We start from the raw sequence: 21,210 nt of genomic DNA, 5'->3' as shown, positions 1-21,210 counted from the left end.
TTTTGAAGTCTGTAGATTAGTTAATTTTTAAAGAAAGAAAAAATGTAAACTGTGCAGCACTAGTTGTTTATTCCAGTAACAGAAGGTAGCAGGCCTGCAGGGAGCACTTGGGTCTCGGCTACTCAGTCCAAGTTGTCCAGGAGGCAGCAGCAGCAGAGAGCAGCCCAGCATGCGGCCAGGGCCGCCTGACACCCGGTGTCGTCCGTCTTCCTTTCCCGCTCCATCACGTACACTGGGGGGCAGGGGAGGGGCGGGGGCGGGGAGAGAGAGACCCAATCAGAGGGGACTGAGCAGCGGTGTCCTATGCTGCTCGAGCACTTAGCACAACCTGTGGAGACCTGTTCGAGGTCTCCCTCTCTCCCCAGACTGTCAGCTCCGTGAAGGCGGAGCCACGCTACCTGGTTCCCTGCTCCATCCCCGCTCCAGTGTCTGGCCCACATCAGGTAGTTTCCTGGATGTGTGAATGAAGGTGACATCTGCTCAGCAGCTGTCAGAGCACTGTTTCCTGCCACCTCCCGTTCCCCAAGCTGACTATGAAACCCAACCCAGCACTTTACTTGACTCATCAAAGTGATCCAGTTTGCAGTGAGGCCTGCCCTACAGCCTGATGTGGCAGGGACTGGCTGAAAGCTTTACACATTATCTCATTTAATCCTCACAACAGCTCTGTTACTATCATTTGTAACTCTCAAACTCTGTTTGCAGGAGTGTGAATTGGTAGAAACCCCTTTGGGGGAGCGGTGGCAGGGAGGGGCGGTGCATAGAACTTTGACCCAGAAAATCTGTATCTAGGGTTTTTCTACAGAAATAATTGTCCCGTTGTTCAAAAATGTGTGTACATTGTGACTGCTGCTGTATCAAAATAACCCCAAACTAGCAACAACCTTGCTGTCTGTCACCTGGAGACTGATTAGGCAAGCTAATGCATACCATAGGATGGAATACTAAATGGCCATTAAAAAGAACGAGATGGTTCTTCCATGTTGCCAGTGAATAAGCAAGGGATAAAAGGTATATTGTACATTGTGCATTGTTATTTTTGTACAATTAAAAGGATATATATACACACACATACACATACAGATTTCTGAAAGAATGCAAGAAACAAAGGTCAGAGTGTGGGAGGGGTGGGGGCTTTTACTCTGCTCTGCATTTTATATTTTTCTCAAATCCAGGCTTGTCCGGTTCCAAAGCCACACTCAAAGCCACTCCTCCACTGTCACTGCCAGGGTCCTGTAGGCAGGAGGGAGGGCTGTCCAGTTTCAGCAGAGCTCAGACCTCTTCTAGCCTCTGCCACAGTGCTAGCTCCAGGGGCTTTCTTTGGGGGCAGCTGGCAACCACTGATCTGGGCTCCCTGGCGGCACTGGCCTCAGTCCTGGATGCCTTCCCCAATGTCACAGTTACCTACTGACCCCCCTCGGCCCAGCTTCCCTAACCTGTGCTCCCAGTTATGTTGCTCCCTTCACGGCCTGGCCTGGCCCCTGTGACCTTCAGTTTCACCCATCAGATTTGCCTTCAATGCAGTTCTGACTCCCCTCAGGCCTTGCTGACTCAGCCCTGGGCACACGCTGGGATTCCTACTGGGCAAACCTGGTAAGCAGTAGCTGTATCAAATCACCACTCCTCCCCGCAAGGAGCTCGGAGACCAGAGGGTCCTCGCGCTGGTGCAATTCCTAAGACTGAGCCCCATGAGCCAGAAACACTCCCACGCCAGGTCCCCAACAGCCCCACTTGCCAGGGTTCCTTCTGCACTCCTTCCCTCTCCAGCGACACGAGCTGGTGGCATTTCCCAAACCAACCCCAACCTCTTCTCTTCCTCCCCTTTGGGTTTGAGCAGGTAGTCAGAAGCCCACTGGAGCCTGGTCCTGCAGAAAGAGGGCACCAAGGAGCAGGTACAGTGAGTCTAGCCTTTGCAAACCCCTGGGGAGTCCATGGTCCGCCAGGGGCCACCTTCAGGTCCCTCACCACCCCCCACCCCGGCTCCCCTCTCTCCCTCACCTGTGTGAGTGCCAGCATCATGCCCTTCTTTCTCCTCCCACTTCCTCAGCAGAGCCCCACGCCGCTGCCGTCCGCCCTACCAGCCTGTTCCCTCAGCAGCGCTGTCGGCAACTTCAGTGCCTTCGCACCTGACCCTGAAAGCAGCGTCCGCCCCAGCCCTTGGCTTTCTCTTGACCCCAGCAACACAGTCACTGGGCTCATCCTCCACTCCTTCGTCCTGGAAGTATCCCCTCCACATTTCTGCTCTGCCTCTGGGGCCCTCCAGCAGCACCCCAGAGTGCTGGGACGTGGGATAGATGCCTTCTCACCAAGGCACCTGCCTGCTGCTCCCAGACTCAGCCCTCATCACCCTTTTCCTCACCATCATTGGACTGAAGTCTATAGATATCCCTGCACATTCACAGGCAGAGAACACACTATGGTCCCATTTCATAGAAGAGGCAACTGCATGAGGGAAGGCTACGTGGTCCGTCCAGAATCAACTAGAAGGTAGCACCGAAAGGTCAGTTTCCTGGCTCCTCACGCGGCACACTCCCACTGTTCTACACCTACCTGCCCATCGAGTCACTCCTTTGCTCAAAGACATCCAGGCTCCTCCTTCCTACAGCGCTTTCTCCGTGGCCACCTAGACTGTTCAGCCACGCTGCACGGATCCCATGGGTCTGTATCCGGCCACGTTCAGCAACCCCGCTACCGAGCCCTACCTATAAGGGCCTCGGGCACCTCACAGCCAAATTCCCTTGCTTTTGCAAGACTCAGAGCGGATCTACCTGCCCCCACGAGGAAGGCTGCTTGTCAGCAGGCACAGCCCAGCCGTGGCTCAGCGAGCGTCATACCGCACTAGAGCACCGGAAGGTCTCCTGAAAGGGAGTGGGGCCAATGCCTCCCCTTCACGAGTCAGGAAACCCAATTCCAGGTGCGTGCACAGTGTGAAGGCTGGTACTTGGCTAACTAATAACCCAAAGAAAAGTATTCATTCTATGGGCTGAAATTCCTCTGGGCTTCAAACACGGAGGCCTGTATTTGGTGGCCACAGAACTCTGGTCTCTGTGGAAAGCAGGGTGAGGACAGCTTTGCCATGAGGAGGCAGGAGCCCACTTAGGGCCGTATTCACGGAGCAGAGAGACAACCGCCTTGAACCCCAGCGATGCTGACGGCTGCAGCGGGCAAGGTGTGCACCAGCACATCCCTCCCGCAGGCAGAAACCGCCTAGCACAGACCCAGCCCGCGCCCTGCGCCCTACCCGACAGCACACAAAAAGACAACCCAGTGCAGGGGGCACTGGCTGTGTTCTCAGAAAAGCTCGTCCCCATCTCCCCAGCCCTCCCTCCTCCTTGCTAAAGCGGCCCCAGAGGCTCCAACAACTCTTCCCAGGAACCTGAGATTCAGCAGGAGGGGCGGTGGGATGGGCAGGCAGTGGGTTGTCAGCAGAGTCTGGAGATGGGAAGTTCGGAGAGAAGCAGGGAAGAAACCCTTCCCTACCTGATACTGCTGCCCCAATCCAGGTCACAATTCCCAAAGACACACTGCTCCAATCTAGTGGGAGGCACCACAATTAGAATTTAGGAACAGAGATTTTAATAAGCCATACCAAATTGGATTTAAATATAGGCTCATCTAACTCATTGGCCATGTAACCTTGGGCAGGTAACAACCTCTCTTAGCCTCAGCTTCCTGTGCTGTAAAATACGAGTAACGTCAGTAATCTGTACCCCACAGGCTTGCTGGGAAAATGAAGAGATCAGGCATGCAAAACGCTAACAGCACAGTGTCTAGCACATTGTCAAGCGTTCAATAAATGCTCACTGGTGTTATTACTGTTATTCAAATGAGTGACACTCAGGCAGACCCCTCCCAGGACTGACTAAAGAGCTGGCCTAAACCGGCAGAGAGAAGGGGTGGGGGGCTCACCCGGACTCAGGGGAGAAGCCTCAGAAATAAACAAGAGGCCAGGAGGCAGTCATAGGCTGTTCTGGAAGCAAAGGGCCTGCAAGGTCATCTAGCCCTTCACTGGGCAGAGGCTAACAGGTCCAGCACAAGGGAGGGGTGTGCCCAAAGCCACTATGAGGGGAGGGGGCAGATGAAGAGAGCCAGGCCACCTCCAGTAGCGCCACAGCAGGAGGACGGACGACTGCTGGAGGGAGAACTGCCAGCAACTCCGGGCCGTGCTCTCACCCCAACTGCCCATGCACACACGTGTGCGTACACACACACACACACACACACACACACACAGTCCCTGTCAATTTTCCTTTGGCCTCAACCAACCACATGGTATCAGAGCCCAGGTTCAGGGTCGGGGAGACATGGTTACGTCTTTGGGAAGTGTGACTCTGGAAACCTCAGGCAGAGCCCACGACAGGGGACGGGGAGCTGATATACTGAGCCTGGGACAGAAGAGGGACCCGGTTAGCATGGGAACAAACAGGACAACAGCACAAGGGCTATAACCCGAGGACCAGAGACAGACCTGCATCCTGACTGCCAGGCCCATGCCTAGTGACAACCCACCCACCCGCTAAAGACCTGAAGGCTCTGTGGCACCGACCCCAGCAGGAAAGCCCACCGTGGGTTTCACAGTCCCTCCCAGACCACCTGCTAGTCCTCAGCCTTCCCGTGCAGAATGTGACACGTGAGCGGAGATGCCTGCCTGCCTCCCAGATCCGGCTGTGCACCCTTAACAGCCTCTTCCTTCTCTCCCTGCCAGAGAAATGGCTCACCTGCCCCAGGGCAGAGAAGTGTGCCCTCTCCTCCAGGTCAGCTCCAGAAATAGCTGCCTGATTCATTAGCTCCCAGGGTTTAGGCCAGAGATCTTGCTCCAGGTTGGGTTACTATGTGAAAGGCTCTTCTTCCACACCTCACACAGATCTTTCAGATCCTCTGAGAAGCATCTAATCCGCTGTCTGGCAAACTCCTCCCTTCATCCTCCAGCATCTAAAACCAAGCCCAATAAGGCGACCATCAGGGGACTAAAACGGCGGCACAGTACTAAGCGTGTACTAATGCCACGTGCCAGAACAGGAGAAAGCAACAGTCAGCCCCGAGAACAGCAGAAGAGAAAAGCAGCAGAGGCCGCCCTCCTCCTCCTCTGCATCGCTGACAGGACAGGACCCACCACCTGGGGCTCAGCGCATCTCCTCCGAGAAGCCTTCCTGACCTGGCCCAGCCCATCAAGGATCTTTGTGACTCTGAATTGCTGCTATCACACTATCATTACAATCATTCAAAACCCTTAGTCTTAGAAATACCAAGCAGCCCTTAAGAAGAATGCAGCACCGAGACAGAGATGGGCCCGAGGGAAGTCCTTAGATGAAAAGGGGAGGCTACGTGTACAGTACGTGTGGTACAGGGCCCAGAACAGAGCCTGGGGGTAAGAGCAGGAGCCTTTGCCTTTGTAGGCCGGCAATGCTTTCTTTTTACTTGCGGCATTGGAAAAGATAAGACAACAGGACTGCCTCAGAAATGGCTAGTTTATCCTCAGGGTTTCTAAATGCTGTAACTAGACTATGAGGTCTTCAAGTGCAGGGTGCAGGTCTTCTCCCTGTGCTCCCATCTCTACTTCCTAACCCGTCTGACAAATACAGACGGGTGCTGGCCAAAGGAAGTCTCGTCCAGAGGTAGAGAGACCCATGCATGACAGGACAGGTGAATCCATCGAAAGCCCATCGTCCCCCAGATGTGTCCACCTCACCAACTACCGAGGGCCCTAGGGCTGGTTCTAAGCTGGTGCAGGGAACACCAGTTCTTGCAGCAACTCCAAATGCCAAGGTATTTCAGAAAAGTATTTTACTTTCCTAGGAAAGAAATGATGTATAATTCTAATAACGTTAAATGTTGTGTAAGAACTGGATGAAACGAAAACAGATGACAAGAATCAGCAGACCTGGGGGGTAACACCACACCTGCCCAAAGCTGCTGCGAGTAGAAGACAAGTGACCTCAACATCCTCAGTTGTCAGTGGGCTCAGGGTTTCCGGTCCCAGGACGGAGCCAGGTCTGGGGACGAGACCAAAAGACCAGCCCAACTTGGGTTAGGAGGGGCAAAGTCATCAAGAGCCTGCACCCCTGGGAGCAAGCCGGGTGTAATGAGGTGCACTGCCTAGTGTCAGTGCCCACCACCGAGTGACAAGGGTGCCTCCACAATCACAAGGAAGTGGCCAGCTAAGTGTAGTCAGTGACAGGTAATACATAAAACTGGAATTTTAACATGCTGTGAAAGCCTATCAAATATCAAAATGAAGCCTGATGTTACGAGTGACCAGTGGTGGTTATGTTGGAGTCTAAAATTAGGCGGTGAGTAAAGCTACCTTTTGGCCTGTGAGTCTAGCCCTCAGTGGAGAAGGGTGAGTCATCAGAAACTGACCTTCAAAAGACATCCTGCTCCTGTGCTTTACAACTCGTACCCAAAAGAATTGAAAGCAGGTGCTTGAACAGGTATTTGCACACCCATGTTCACAGCAGCATATTCACAACAGCCAAAAGGTGGAAGCCACCAAGTGGATGAAAGGATAAACAAAACACGGTTTATACATACGATGGAATATTCTTCAGCCTAAGAAAAGAAAGAAATTTTGACATTTGCTACAACATGGGTGTACCTTAAAGACATTTTGCTAAGTGAAGTAAGCCAGTCACACAAGGACAAATACCGTATGACTCCTGTTACATGAAGTACCTAGAGCTGCCAAATTCATAGAGACAGAAAGTAGAAAGGTGGTTGCCAGGGACTGGAGAGTGGATTTATTTTTTAGTGGGTAAGGAGTTCTAGTTTGGGATGATGAACAACGTTGTGGAGATGGATGGTGGTGATGGTTGCACAGCAATGTGAATGGACTTAATGCCACCAAACTGTACACTTAAAAGTGGTTAAGGGCTTCCCCTGGTGGTGCAGTGGTTGAGAATCCGCCTGCCAGTGCAGGGGACAGGGGTTCGAGCCCTGGTCTGGGAAGATCCCACGTGCCGCGGAGCAACTGGGCCCGTGAGCCACAATTGCTGAGCCTGCGCGTCTGGAGCCTGTGCTCCGCAACAAGAGAGGCCACGATAGTGAGAGGCCCGCGCACCGCGATGAAGAGTGGCCCCCACTCACCGCAACTAGAGAAAGCCCTCACACAGAAATGAAGACCCAACACAGCCATAAGTAAATAAATTAAAAAAAAAAAAAAAAGCCAAGAAGTTTACAGTGAAAATATGAAAGATGCCCAGGGGACAGGACACGAAGTAGAAAGACTCAGACAAATTTGAGCTGTATGATAATATATAATAAAAGTTAAAAAAAAAAAGTGGTTAAAATGATAAACCCTACGTTCTTTCATCCTCCGCTTATTCATGAGGATTCCAGACATATCAACACCCTGCGGGGAAAGAGATATGGGAGCTTTGCAGGAGGCAAAGCTCTATAGGCTGGTGGCTCAGGGACGTTCTGTCCCAGCAGCTGTTTCAGTTCTCCTGGGTTGGTGATGCGATTGATCCCACCGTCCCCGGGTCCCCCGGGCTGCCCTGGAGGCCAGACAGCTAGACGCCCATCACAGCCATCCAAAAAAGGAGGTCCGCTCTGTCTGCCAGGTGCCCATCTGCCCTCCAGTCCGAAGACCCCTCCAGACCTCTCCAGCCAGACCTCACAGAGGATGTGCTGGAGGAGAGAGAAGCTGCTGTGGTGGCGGGTACTCTGCTCAGGCTCCCTCCCACCCCACATGCTCACTTCTCATTTCCCTGACACAGCCAGCCCCGCAGGGGAGTCCGGGATGAAAGACATGGTCCCTGACTCAGGCAGCTCACAAGACACCTTGGAAAGAAGAGCCAACGACATATCTGAGGAAGTGCATGGTGACATGCCATACTGGGGGGCGGGGGGACCAATATTCAACAACTAGAATTCAGAATCAGGACAGGGCCTTTCAGAATGAGCTAAGGAGAGAGGAATGTCAATCCTACTACTGCCCTGTCCTTGTTTTCCTTCCTTTATAAGAAAATTTAAAGAAACGCTGGCTAGTGAGCAGCTCACCCAGAAACAGGCAGCATTTTAGGTTGGCCCAGGCTGTGCTACAGCCCTGGCTTCTCCTGACTGACAGAGTCATCATGGCCTGACTCCCCCTGCCCCAAGGAGGGAGCGGTGGTGATGGTGATGAACTGCACGATCTATTATTTCATACCCTGCTAAGCAAGCAGGAAAGACGCTTGGAACCAGGGAATCACGGAAACAAAGCAAGGAGAGAAAAGGTAGGAGTAGAACAGAAATAGACTCAGAAGCCTCAAACTCCCACTGTCAGCGGCCCCTGGATATAAGACAACAACTGCTATGATTTTGGATGCTAAACAGAAACCAGGAAAATTATTTTTCTGGTTTCAGGCACTGGGTTACAGAAAAAGGTGGAGAGGCTCCTTTGAGGGGAGCTGGCTCTTTGGAATGGGCCCAGATGGGCAGAGATCACCACGGAAGTGGCTGCTGGGTTCTTACAATTAGTGCCCCGGCACAGACAGGCACAGGCTGCCCTGCCATCGGCAATATGAGCCTGACTCACATTGAGTGCCGGCCTCAGGAGCCTCATCCAAATAGGTCTTGCTGCATTTTCTAACAAGGCAAACACCACCATATCGCTTTTATTGAACACAAAATGTGTCTTTATCTTAGGTATACAGACCACAACTGGCTTCTTTCTGCACGTACCAGGTTCCTGAGTTACTGATTAACAGTCCTAGCAGACACATTTATGTAAAACGCCTGAGGTTGTTTTCTTCCTCCTTGGTCAAGCTTAATTTGGCAGACAGTAAAAATAGCTGTATTTTCACCTGAAGGCACCCCAGTTTAGAGCCCTGGTACACGGTGAGCTCTGAGGGGGGGACGGGACAGGAGAGCCACTCTCAGTGAGCGTGGTGGGCAGGTGATTCGAGCAAGGCACACCTGACTTGTAACGAGTGCGCCCCACCCCACCCTCTGCCCCCTGAAGCACACCACCCACCACTTCACTGCGCCAAAGGTCATCCTTGTAGATCTGGAAAGACCTGTGGCGGGGGGGGGGGGGCCTGGGCTCCGCCAAGCAGTCCCCAACAGTCCCTGCTGTTCTGTAACACCGCCGCAAGCCACCCAAAAGTCAACCACCAAGGGTCCTGAAAACTACCACCACATCCACTGAGAATGGCCATTGGCAAACGTGAGGCCAGAGACTTCCCCAGGGGAGAAGGGGAGGCAGGGGCCTGGCCTGCAGGGCTGTGACTAGAGCTCTGTTAGGCAGGCAGGGCTGGAGTTCAGGAAGACAACCTCCTTCCATGGTCAACTCTACTAGTTCCAGCCAGCTTGTCACTGAAGCTGAATCCAAAAACAAGTCTCCAACAGCAGGACCAACCACCTTTCCAGTGAAACAGGAAGAGACAGGCTAATCCTTGCTATGAAAGGCTGAGGTGGGAAACTAGGTGAGATTAGCCTTGGAGGTGGAAAGGGTACACAGGGAGCCTCCAACATGTCAGGAAGGACGGAAGGCAGCTGATTGCTCCCCATCCACTGAGCAGGGTTCAGCTGCCCAAAGCGGTGGGTTTATTTACAGCCCCGCCAGTTTGGAGAACGGAAGGGCTCTCAGCAAACTCTGAAAGCCCGGCACACTTGGCCTAGGGCTCACTCCTGCCTCCCTGCTGTCGTCCTCCATCAGGAGCGCCCCTGAGATCACAGCACAAACAGACCCCAGCCTCCTAGCAGCTCGCCAAGGAACACCGTGGAGATGAGGAGAGGTGGCTGTAGGGTCGTATCCCCCGGGGTCCACTCTCAGTGCCGCTTTGAAGGGTGACAACCTCTCCTAGCTTCAGTTTCCTCACTTGTAAGATGGGGATAATAATAGCACCTCTTCCGTCATTGGGTTTTTGGGGACTTAATGAGTTAAGCCACATAGGCCAGTGCCCAGTATACAGCAGGCTCTTGGTTTTTGTTAGCTGCCGTTGTTACTCCCAAGACAGAGACCTGAAGGGCAGAAGGCAGGACTCCCTAACTGCTGAGACACCTGGAAGCAACATGGGCATTATGTGAGGCTGCTAGCCGAGTCTATAGACAGTTTTTCCTTCTACACAATGAACTGAGGTCTTTTTGAAGAACCAACAAGTGACAGGGAAATAGGGTAAAAGAAGTGTCTGTTTCCCTTAGGTACTGCCGGGCCGCCTCCTGTGGACGCCAGGCTGCTGGGCGATGACCCAGGAGGGCCGGGGGCACTGCCTCCTAATGAGGCACAACCTCACAGCCATCCCAGTGACCCGCCCCGCCACGACAGCAGCTGGAGCTGGCGACCACCAAGAATCCTTCTGCCAACCCCTCACCCTCCCTACCCTTCTCCCAGGCCTGCACAGGGGAAAGGTCTTGCTCAGGAATTCCTTTTGCTCTCCAAGATGAATTCTGGTGACCCTTAGCTCCTGATTCTACCTGGATAAAAATGCTGAACACGCCAGCGTCACTCACCACGCCATGCCCCTAGTCTGGCACAGGGCACTTGGTAGGCCTGGCATATAAGGGACATGGAATGAATGAGTGAATGAATGAATGAGTGAATGAACGATTTGTCTTGCACCTTTTACCTCAGTTGGAAAAGCTGTTTCCAGCCTACCTTGTGAGCAAGCTGCAGATACAGGCTTAGCTGGCTATTCTCTGAAGCAATGGCAAAGCACTATTAAGAAAAAATAAGAAGACCCTGTCAGTCTTAAGTTCTTAAGGAAGGGTGTCACTCCCACTTCTGTCAGTTTAAGTCCTTCAAGAGATCTTGGCTCATCCAGAACTTTCCTGAAATGGTTGAGGGCAGTCCCTGGTATCAGGGCCATCACTCTATCCCAGAAGGGATCCATGTGACTAGGAGATCATCTTGGGAAAGAGTGAAGCAAGCAAAAGCTCAGGGGCCCGAGCCTGGCTGGGCCAGGGAGAGTCGGCCCCGCAGCCCCAGAAGATACTTTCTCCCGAGGGCCCTCCTGAGAGCTTTTCCTTCAGATCTGTAGGCCTAGGGTACTGTGCCCGCAGCCTTGAGGAACTAACTCATGGTTACCCATGGCTGCCCAAGGGTACTTGGACAGGGCTTTTTTGGGGGGAGGGGGCGGGGCCGGAGAATATTGATCCTTTATGAACTACCCATGATACACCTATTCTCAGAAGCGAAAGTCCATTTTTACCCATTAAGAACAACTCGAAAAGAATCTTGCATGCTCCAAAATCCTCCAGGCCGACAAGGTATCCCAGGCTACCAAATGGACTCATTTCAGGGTTAAATGGAAAAGTTCAGAGGGAACCAAGACACTACCAAAAAGTAAGGCTAATGGAAATTTTTTTTTCCCCTAAGGAAAATGCAATTGAAAAGCACTGAAATCTTTCCTAGGCTATTCTCAATTTATGGTCTTTAAGCCGGTTGTGTCCCTGGGAAAAGGTTCTGATGCCTGGGACACCAAGAACAAAGCTCTCCATATCACCGCACACACCCAGGTGCAAGCTCTAGGGGAAACGTGTGTGCGTGTGCATGCACTTGCGCGTGTGTGGGGCGGCGGTGGGGATGCCCTTCTCCAGCTTCAGAAAGCCTCTAAGGTCTAGGAGGCTGAGGATGCGTAAGGGCACCCTAGGGAGTGAGCCACCTTTTCCAACCAGGATCCTAGCTTGGACACGCAGCATGCCACTGATATAATGAGAAAAAAGCCACTGAGGACAGCAGGGGAACAAGGAGGGAAGCAGTACTGGCCTCTCAAAACTAAGAGTTACAGCCCTGACGGCACACAGCAGCAAGCTTCCTGGCTGCGAGCTGATAAGGCTTTCCAGAAGAGTGGGTAGGAAAGCCGGTATTTCCTGGAGGAGGAAGCCACTCCCTCAGGGAGCCAAGGCAAGTGTCCAACAGCAGAAGGGCAGGGCAGGCTACAAATACTGTCATGGTCCACTCACTGGCCGGTCCCAGTGGGTCTCTCAGCCCCTGCCAGAGCAGCTCTCAGGGCAGAAGCTGGGTCCTCTTCATCTCTGCAGCCCCCAAGGTCCAGCCGCTGCGGATGCAGGTTCACTGGGCTCGGGGGCTGAGCTTGCTACACCTGGCATAGTCCACTTCGGTAAAATACATTTCCCTCAAGCTGTCTGTGGCTCGGCTTCCTCACCTGAAAAACGGAGACATAACACCACCGACCTCTTGGGATTGTTATAAAGATTAGATGATTTAACGCCTTGAAAAGCAGCACAGTGCCAGGCACAAAGTAAACAGATAATACATTATAAGTATTATTGCTGCTGTAAAAAAAAATAAATGGCTAGAAGAAAAGCACTGTGTATTGTAGAGCGGGGGGGGGGAGGGGGCGGGGGGGGGGTGCTGGGGGCGCCCAGCATGAAGTCAGCCGCGTGAGACTGACATCTGCAATGGAGACTTCACCGGAAACCACTGATTGCCACTCGCAAGACTCACATTCTACGGGACCAAGATGCAGCTGAGGGTACACAGATTGATGAATTTAAGATGAAGAAAAAAACCCCAAACACCCAACAACACTTTTATGTAGCATTTATATTAGCTGCAAATATATCTCCTGGACAGAGATGAACATACTAGTCAAATTTCAAAAAGGGCTGCATCATAAAAAACTAAACACAGACCAAAAGATTTATACAAAAATGTTAACTACTGTCTCTGGATAGCAAAAGAATGGGTATTATTTACTTTCTATAAAGAAGAGATATTCCTGTAATTTAAAAAGTAACTCCTGTAATTTAGAATGAAGCCATGTTTTTCTGTGTGAGAACCCGGTTGTACCCCAGGACTAGTGGCCTGGGGTACAGCAGAGCTGCACTAAATCAGGGTTTGGAGAAAGCCACTCTTCTGGACCCTGACCATGCTGGGCGTGGTCCCCACACTAGTGTCAGTGAACGCTGGGCTAAGCCCTCATCTACAGACACCAGCCCTCGCCATCTTCATTGTCAGCATTTTAGTTATGATCGTCCTGTGTTGCGTCCCGCTTTTTGGAGCGTCTCAGCTCTGGGGAGCCACAATGTAAGCGGAATATAGATTTTTCCCCTGCGGCTAACCACACTGACCACGGGGAAGTGGGTGCCCATGGGAGCTGGGCCACAACGGCTGGGGTTGCAGGCAGAGCCACACGGACTGTGCTCGGGCCCCGGGCTGGCCTCTCGGCACAGCTAATGCCTCACTGCTATTTGGAAGGACGCATCCTAGGGAAAGGCCCCCGCAACCCTAGGTGACCTCACACTCACAGGGCGGTCCCAACACCACGGTCCTGGCTCCAATTCTAGAGATGACCTGATCTATCCCACCTGCACCTTCCAGTTTCCCTGGATTCCTTTTACCCAAAGCAGCCTTCCTTTCCTTGCCCACCAAACCAATTTCCTCATTGTTTACATCAACCTAACTTTAAAAAGCTTATGCGAGATGTGAATGAAAGGCATTATGTCAAGTTTCAAGACTGGGTAAACGCAGTACTAGAGCAGAAAACCTGGGCTGCACCTGGGGGCGAGTGGTCTGGGAGCAGGGTAGGACTTCAAACACCCCTGTTTCCTGGGCCAGCCCGGTCCAGCCCGGTCCAGCCAACTGAGCACACTTCCTTGGCCAGCTGAGTAAACTGGATCTGCAAAGAGCAGCTGCCCTTTCATACTCCATTACCCCTGAGCGCTGGGCAGGCCAAAGCTTTTGAAAAGGCAAAAGAGAGTGTTTTACATGAAGCGTTTGACCAAAACAGGTTGTGTCTCTATATCCAAGAAGATGGAAAAACCCAAGGCCATCTTTAGGAGCCTATGGTCCCCCAGTGTCCTCGTGACCAGACTGTCTTCATGTGACGCCAGTTCCCAGACCTAGTGCAGTCACAGGGCGGGGGCCGGGGGACAGACGAACGGGACTTCATCTAAGCGCGGGCCTAGCTAAGCAGATCTGTCAAGTTAAAGCCTGAGGTCACAAATACGGGGAATGAGAATCAAAACTGGTGCCAAGAGCCCAGTTCACTCACTAAAGGCCAATCGAATCTGCTTTTGTGAAAAGAAAGGAAAAGAGTTGCAACTGAGTGTCCCAGAGAGCACACGTCATACTCAGAGAGCCCACCTCTTCACCGCTGTTAACAATGCACATTATTATTAATATTATATATAATATAAAATATTATATATAAATATTATTAATATTTTGAAGTATTTCAAGGATATTTCCTAATGGAATGCAAATGAGCATGAAAGTTAAGAATACAATTTGAACCAGACAGACCTGGGTTCAATTCATGGCTCAGCGAGTTACTCTTTGACTTTAGGCCAGTTAGTTCACCTCTCTGAACCTGTGTCCTCATCTCTGAAACAGGAAACCACCAAGACCACTGTATGGATTAAAAAAGATCATGTACACAAAGCACCTGAACAAGATCTAATTAGAAACAGTAACATTTATTTAGTGCTTGGCACTAAATTACACAAGGCATTTCACAATTGTTGAACGAGTGAGTGGTGAGATTCCAAGGAAGAAAGGAAGACAAAGTTAAAAAAAAAACAAAAACAAAAACTTCTACTCATTCATGGGAGGCCCCATGACACATGGAAGCATGTCAGGCTCTGGGTCAGACACCTGGGGACCCATGGGCAAGACATTACAGCCTCTCTAAGACTCAGGTTCCACATGTGTAAGATCTGGGATAACACCACTTACCTGGAAGGACTATTGCAAGAATTGAAGCCATGTCCATAAAGCTCTCAGCCCAGAGCTGGGCACCTCACTAGGTGCTCAATAAATCGTAGTCACTGAGGAGCACAGGCTTTGGCGTTAGATTGGTGGGTTTGAATCTCAGCTCTACCACTTCCTAGCTGTGAGACCATGAACAAGTTTCACGCTTTCTCTGCTTCAGTTCCTTCATCTATACGACGGGGATGAGAAAAGATCTACCTCAGAGGGTTGTTCTCAGGACTAAATGAGTTAACACATAAAAATGCCTGACACACCATAACCACTTGATAATTATTAGCTCTTTTATTTAACTATTATTTATTAACTATTTGACAATTAATAATTAATATTAAATGTTCAAAAACTTAGACCACTGGCTTCAAACTCTTCTTGTCCTCCTGGTTTTAATCTAGGAATTGGTATCAAACACCCACATTCTCCCATCCCACCTGCAGAGAGGCTCAGAAACAAAGCCTCTTACTGTCTGTCCAGTAAGAGGTCAAGAGGGAATTCTTTATAGCTCCAAGTTCCCGGAGCCTTCTTCCTGGGCAGGCCACCAGAAAAAGTCATGAATTTTTCAGCTGCTAGTGAAGCTGATTAGGAAGGCCTCTTCCTCCACTGGGCTCAAAAGCCAACGTACAGTTTTCATTATGAAGACTCTATCGCAGTGGTTCTCAAAGGCAGGTTCTGGGCCCCTAGGGAACATCTGGTAATGTCTGGGCAACATTTTTGGTTGTCATAACTGAGCAGATACCACTGGCATTTAGTGGGAAGAGGCCAGAGATGCTGCTAAGCATTGTACAAGGCACAGGACAGCGCCCCACTCCCCCCGCCAAAATTACCCGGCCCAAACGTCGACGTGCTGAGGTTGAGAAGCCCTGCCTTATAGGAAATTTGCTTATGACAAAGTAAGTGGGGGGGGAAACAGAATACACAATGGAATCTACACTACAATGGCAGCCAGGTGCAAATGACACGTGCACATAAGCAAGAACTGCCTAGGAAATAAGAACACAAAAAAGATTTGAGTTGATGGGGTATCTGGACTATGAATGGGAAAACATTTTTTTTTCTATGAGAGTTGTTACTATGTTTAGGGACCAGACCATTCAGTGGAGGCAAAAATGACCCAAAGCTGCATCTCTCAGTTCTGATAATTCACATACCTGTGACTGCCAGTATTGCAACAGTGCTCCACACTGAATATTCTGCTCAGAACCCAGACCAAAAAATGAGTAACGTGAGGGAGTGAAAAGTAGTGCAAAACAGTCTTTTCTGCAAACTCAAACCCAGAGTTTAACACTTGAAAAAGCTTATTCCAGAAACTCACCCTGTCTTCTCTCCTGCATATCTTTATTTTTTTAAACTTTTTATTTTATATTGGAGTACAGTTGGTTAACAATGTTGTGTTAGTTTCAGGTGTACAACAAAGTGATTCAGTTATACATATACATGTATCTATTCTTTTTCAAATTCTTTTCCCAATCAGGTTGTTACAGAATATTGAGCAGAGTTCCCTGTGCTATCTTTAAACTTCTCATCTTCAATCACTCAACAAGTAGTTACTGGGGAATCAAGTGGTCAGTCAAATCAGACAAGGTCTCTACTATCAGAACGCTTTCAGACCGTGGTGGAGACCGTAATTCTCTAACTAGAGCCAAGGCTGTAAAATTACAAACCCAGAGAGTACTATGAAGGACAGAAGCTGACCCAGACCGGGCTGGGGGTAAGGTATCACTCAGCATCGCTGAAGTGACACAGGAGTGAAATGGGAAGGATTAATAGGTTACTTGTACTGAGTCAAGAGAGGTGTGAATTTTCCAAGCCATATAGAGGAAACACCATTTGCAAAAGCCATATGGGAGGAGAGGCCTGGTGAGGCTGAGGAACTGAAACAGAATCTGCTGGCAAGGCTACACCATGAAGGACCTCTCAAGACCTTTTGGAATGTTGGTCTTTATTCTAAGAATAATAGAAAACCATTAAGGAGGGCAAAAGAAATGTTTGAGCCCTTAACTTGTATAGGTTCTACTCTGGCACACCCAAGCGTTAGGTGAGGAACTGCTTCCACCTAAACCTTTTCATCCTCAGGTAAATCAAAACCTCTGGCCTATCACATAGAAACCCAGGCTGGTAGCAAAGCCTCCACTAAATGGAAGCCAGTAGACCATGACAAAAAGTAAGAAGGAGCAGTTTCCCCTCCAAAGCAAGAATCAGCAAGCTCTAAGCCTGATGGGCCATGAAGGTCCCTGCCCTCCCTGAGATAGGGAAAGGGGGGCCCCGCAGTGCTGAGAGAAACAGCTGGGGTCAGAGCCCTTATCAAGAGCCACGCATCCCAGGAGGACCCCATAAGCAGCCCGCCTTCTCCTAGTTGAGGGGCCAAGTTCAGGCTGGATCAGACCACAGGCAACCGTCCCATTTGCCCCCAGTTTCTGCGCCTTCATCTAGATAGGCCCTGAGGTTTCATGCTTTCTGTAGATCTTTCTGGAAGCACTACTAACTACCAGCTACTGTGCTAGGTCTGGGAACCATACTGTCTCCCTCTCATATCCCTTCCTTGCTCATCTTTCTCTTCTTCCTCCCTTTCTAGAGACCTCCCTCCTTGTGGCCACTGGGTCTGTCTCTCTTCTCATAGCAAAGAGTCTACGTGACCAGACCTACTTGCTGAGTCAGAAACCACAAGTTTCCCGATTCTGACAGGGCTGGCCGAAGTTTTAAAGATGCTGGCCCAAGCCCATGTGAGACATAAGGGCACTTTTCCAAGGAATTCCATGAAAATGCCCTTTGGGCACTAGAAGATTCAACTGAACGTCCCAGAATGTGTGCTAAGAGATGCAAGAGGAAGGACGAAGGTTAAATGAATTAACTGAACAAAGATCAAGTGAGGATAAGATATAAAGAAGTATTTCGCAAGACAGTCAACTCTTGCCATGAAGAAGGCAGAGATCAGGATAAACCAGGAGACCAAGAAGGAAGCAGCACAAGGTAGGCCAAGTGCGGACCTCGGCCAGAGTGGAAGGCAGCAACGGGGCAGAGCCCTCGGGCGCTGGCACCTATCCGGGTGGTGGAGCCTCTGGGGCACTGTCATAGAGAACAGGCTCTCAGGTCACACATGGTGTTAGAATGTTTGCTTGCCACTTACTAGCTCTGACCTTGGGCAAACTCTTCTTTTGAAGAGTAAGTCCCACCTCATAGAGCTGTCACGCTAATTAAATGCTGATGGATATACAGTGTTCAGCACCAGGCATGACACAGCAAAAACTCAGTTAGTAGCAGCTCCTTAGAGCCACTCCCAGGATTCTGTACAGAGGACATGAGGAGGAACAGGAACCCAAGGTAAGGCTGGAAGTAGACTGCTGCAAAGACACCTGTGCAGGCAGAGGACATTGGGGGAGGGGACACTCAGCCAGTCAGCACATACTTGGAATTGAGTAGTGAACATGACATACAAAAGTCCCTGCCTTCAAGGAGCTTACGTTCCAGCAGGAGGAGAAAGGCAGCCAAGGGACATGTGAACAATGTGTTGGGAAGAGAAAAGAGGTGGGCATAGCGGGGAGAGTGTGCCAGGCTGGGGTGCTTGGTTAAATGGGGCAGAGGGAGAGGGGAGGTGGTTGGAAGGCCTCTCTGACTAGGTGACAGCTGAGCAAGAACCACGAGAGGACACAAGCCCAGTCAATTTCGGAGGAGGGGGAAAGGGAATGGCAAATACCAAGGCCGGGGTAGGAATGGGGCGGCCTGTGAAGGTGGAGCAGTGCATGGGGGCAGCCCGCTCATGGAGGGCCTGGCTGGTCCCCCTAAGGACTGGCTTTTACTCTGCGTGATAAGGGAAGCCTCTCGAGGGTCTGGGGAGAAAACAGACAGCAGGGGGCAAGAGCAGGAGGAGGGAGACCAGTTATACGGCTACAAACTGCAGATGACATGACTTTGGAGTTGTCAGTCCCCACGGTTGCCTCAGACGTGTGGGGATTCTCAGGGTAGATCAGGAATGACCCTCAGCAACTGGCTTCCCCACCTTTCCCCTGAGGGCTTCCTGTCTTCACCACCCCCATCCAACCACAAGCAAAAATTCAGAAAAGTGGTGTGGGCCAAGGGAGGGTGCTAAGTCCCTCGTTGCCCATACGCTCTACGTGGTATATGACTTTGTTTTCGCTTCGCCACAGTCCTATAATACCAATTTTACAGATAAGGAAACAGAAGCTCAGGGAACTGGAGAAACTCCACCTAGATTCCTAAGCCAATGCGGCTTTAGGTGGCACCAGGCAGTGTCCTTGCTGAGACATTCTGTCATCTGATGCCTGGCAGAGAAAGAAGGTACTGAGCTGGACTTTATCTATGCTGAAAGTCTTCCCAGGGCAATGACGATGCCTGATCGGAGTTTCTGATGAAAAAAAAGCATAAAAGGCTCAAACAAGCCAAGCTGTAATTCCAGACCTCAAGCCAATTAGCCAGAAATGCCAGACCGTTAAACTCCTTTCTCGTTTATCCCTGTGCTGAGCGATGAGAGCAGTGTCAGACACCAAAGGGCGTGTGCAGGGGCACCATATGCCATGTTACCAGCCGGCACTCTGACTGTGGACTGAGGAAAGGCCGCTCACAGCATCTTGCTGGTTGGCCAGTGACCCGGCAGGGCTCTCCTGGAACAGGTGCTCCCCTTTTGCTCCTTCAAATTACAAAGAGCAAGAACAGGGGCACTTTTTTACAGGCTGAGAAATCCAGTTCAAAGGCCAATCAGGCTTCTGAACTCCATGGGGGCATCCCAAGGACTCTGCTGAAGCAGAATTCATTTTATTTTACATCAATACATTGTCAGATATCAGTCCTAACCCAGAAAAATATGAATAAAACCGCAGTATCTGGACTCCCAAGAGTTAAATAGCAAGGGAAGGGGCTCAAAGGGAAAGGGGACCAGACATGGAGCATGAATTCACAACCACCTTTCAAACTGGTGATATTTCCATCCATCCAGCAAATATTTACTGAGCATGTACCACGTGTCAGCACTGTTCTAGGTTCTGTGGAAGCAGAGATGAAGGAGAGAAAAAATCACCTTCAGGAAGCTTACAAGGGGAGGCAGGCACACGCAAAGATCGGGGAGGTTAAACAATCTGCCCAGGTCCTCGTGTTAATAAGGGGATTTGAACCCAGCTTTTATCACACTCCACTTACCTGTCTACTAGGAAAGTGGTACCCTGTTATAACTACCAGGTTTTTGTGTTTGTTTCGGTGGCTGGGGGGCAGGGCGGAGGGAGGAGGCAGAGGGAAGGCGTCCGGGAATTGCTGTGGAATCAGTGCTGGATCGCAGCAGCAGGCCATAAAGAAGAAATGCATTTAGCTTGGAATCAGGACTTACATCCTAGTCAAAACTCGTGGACCCTGGGCAAGTCACTAAACCTCACTGTACTTCAGTTTTAGTATCTCTAAAAAGAGGGATTCGGCCTAGCAAGGAATGGTAAAATGGCCTCATCTTACCTAACAATTCAAGCCTCACTCATAGCGGCTGCCTAGGATCCTTCGGTAAGGAGGATTCTGAAGCCAAATTTGGGGCTGAGCAGCTAGAGCCAGAATTGATGAGTGATGTCTGCCATGAGCTCGGAAGGGTGATCAGCTGAGAACTCTTAACATTTCCAATGATTTGAGGTATCTGAGTGGGAGCCATTTCAATTTTGGTGAGAGAATTTACTTCTTTTTTTTTTTCTTTTTCTTTTTTAAAACATCTTTATTGGAGTATAATTGCTTTACAATAGTGTGTTAGTCTCTGCTTTATAACAAAGTGAATCAGCTATACATATACATATATCCCCATATCCCCTCCCTCTTGCGTCTCCCTCCCTCCCACCCTTCCTATTCCACCCCTCTAGGTGGTCACAAAGCACTGAGCTGATCTCCCTGTGCTATGCGGCTGCTTCCCACTAGCTATCTATTTTACATTTGGTAGTGTATATAAGTCCATACCACTTGGTGAGAGAATTTAAAAACCTCGGACTTCATGACTTTCTAACCAATTCACAGAACTTTCCTTAAAAAGACAGATGGCCTGTCTTCTGACCTAAGACTGGAGATACTGTTGTGTTTAATTTTCACTTTAAACAGTTTTGTTACTATGGCATATTCATAAGAACCTAGAAAGAGTTTTGTTATTTAGAATGCTTCACTGAACATGATGAGCTCACCCATCACCACTGGGACTTGGGGGTAGAGTTTCCGTGCCATTTTGCACTGTGGCTTTGTCACCCACCCATCAAGAGTAAAGTCCATTTCCCCTCCCCTTGAATCTCTGCTAGCTAGACCTGTGGCTGCTTTGACAGAGTGTGTGGTGGAAGTGATGTGCTGAGACTTCTGAGCCTGGGCAGTAAAAAAAGCCAGGGAGATCATTACCTTGTAGTTGCAGAAGATTTGGGGAAATCTGGGTGAAAGGTATACAGAATTGTTTGTACTATTTCTGCAAAGCTTTTGTAAGTCTGGAATTTTTTCAAAATTAGAAGTTAAATGGGGCTTCCCTGGTGGTGCAGTGGTTAAGAATCCGCCTGCCAATGCAGGCGACATGGGTTCGAGCTCTGGTCCGGGAAGATCCCACA

General features: G+C 50.2%; 2 long non-coding RNA genes across 2 annotated transcripts in view; both read right to left on the bottom strand.

The window, feature by feature from the left end:
• Positions 1-21,210, bottom strand: part of LOC132362569 (uncharacterized) — a 70,302-nt gene that overhangs the window by 15,426 nt on the left and 33,666 nt on the right. The window lies entirely within an intron of this gene.
• The window catches only part of LOC132362568 (uncharacterized), a 28,152-nt gene continuing 6,989 nt past the window's right edge, over positions 48-21,210 (bottom strand). Inside the window, exon 2 of the long non-coding RNA XR_009502400.1 lies at positions 48-232. This is a non-coding gene — a long non-coding RNA (uncharacterized LOC132362568). The remainder of the gene's footprint in view (positions 233-21,210) is intronic.

The sequence above is a fragment of the Balaenoptera ricei genome, chromosome 3 (assembly GCF_028023285.1).
Source record: "Balaenoptera ricei isolate mBalRic1 chromosome 3, mBalRic1.hap2, whole genome shotgun sequence".
Classification (NCBI taxonomy): domain Eukaryota; kingdom Metazoa; phylum Chordata; class Mammalia; order Artiodactyla; family Balaenopteridae; genus Balaenoptera; species Balaenoptera ricei.
This window is presented reverse-complemented; position numbering and strand designations above follow the sequence as displayed.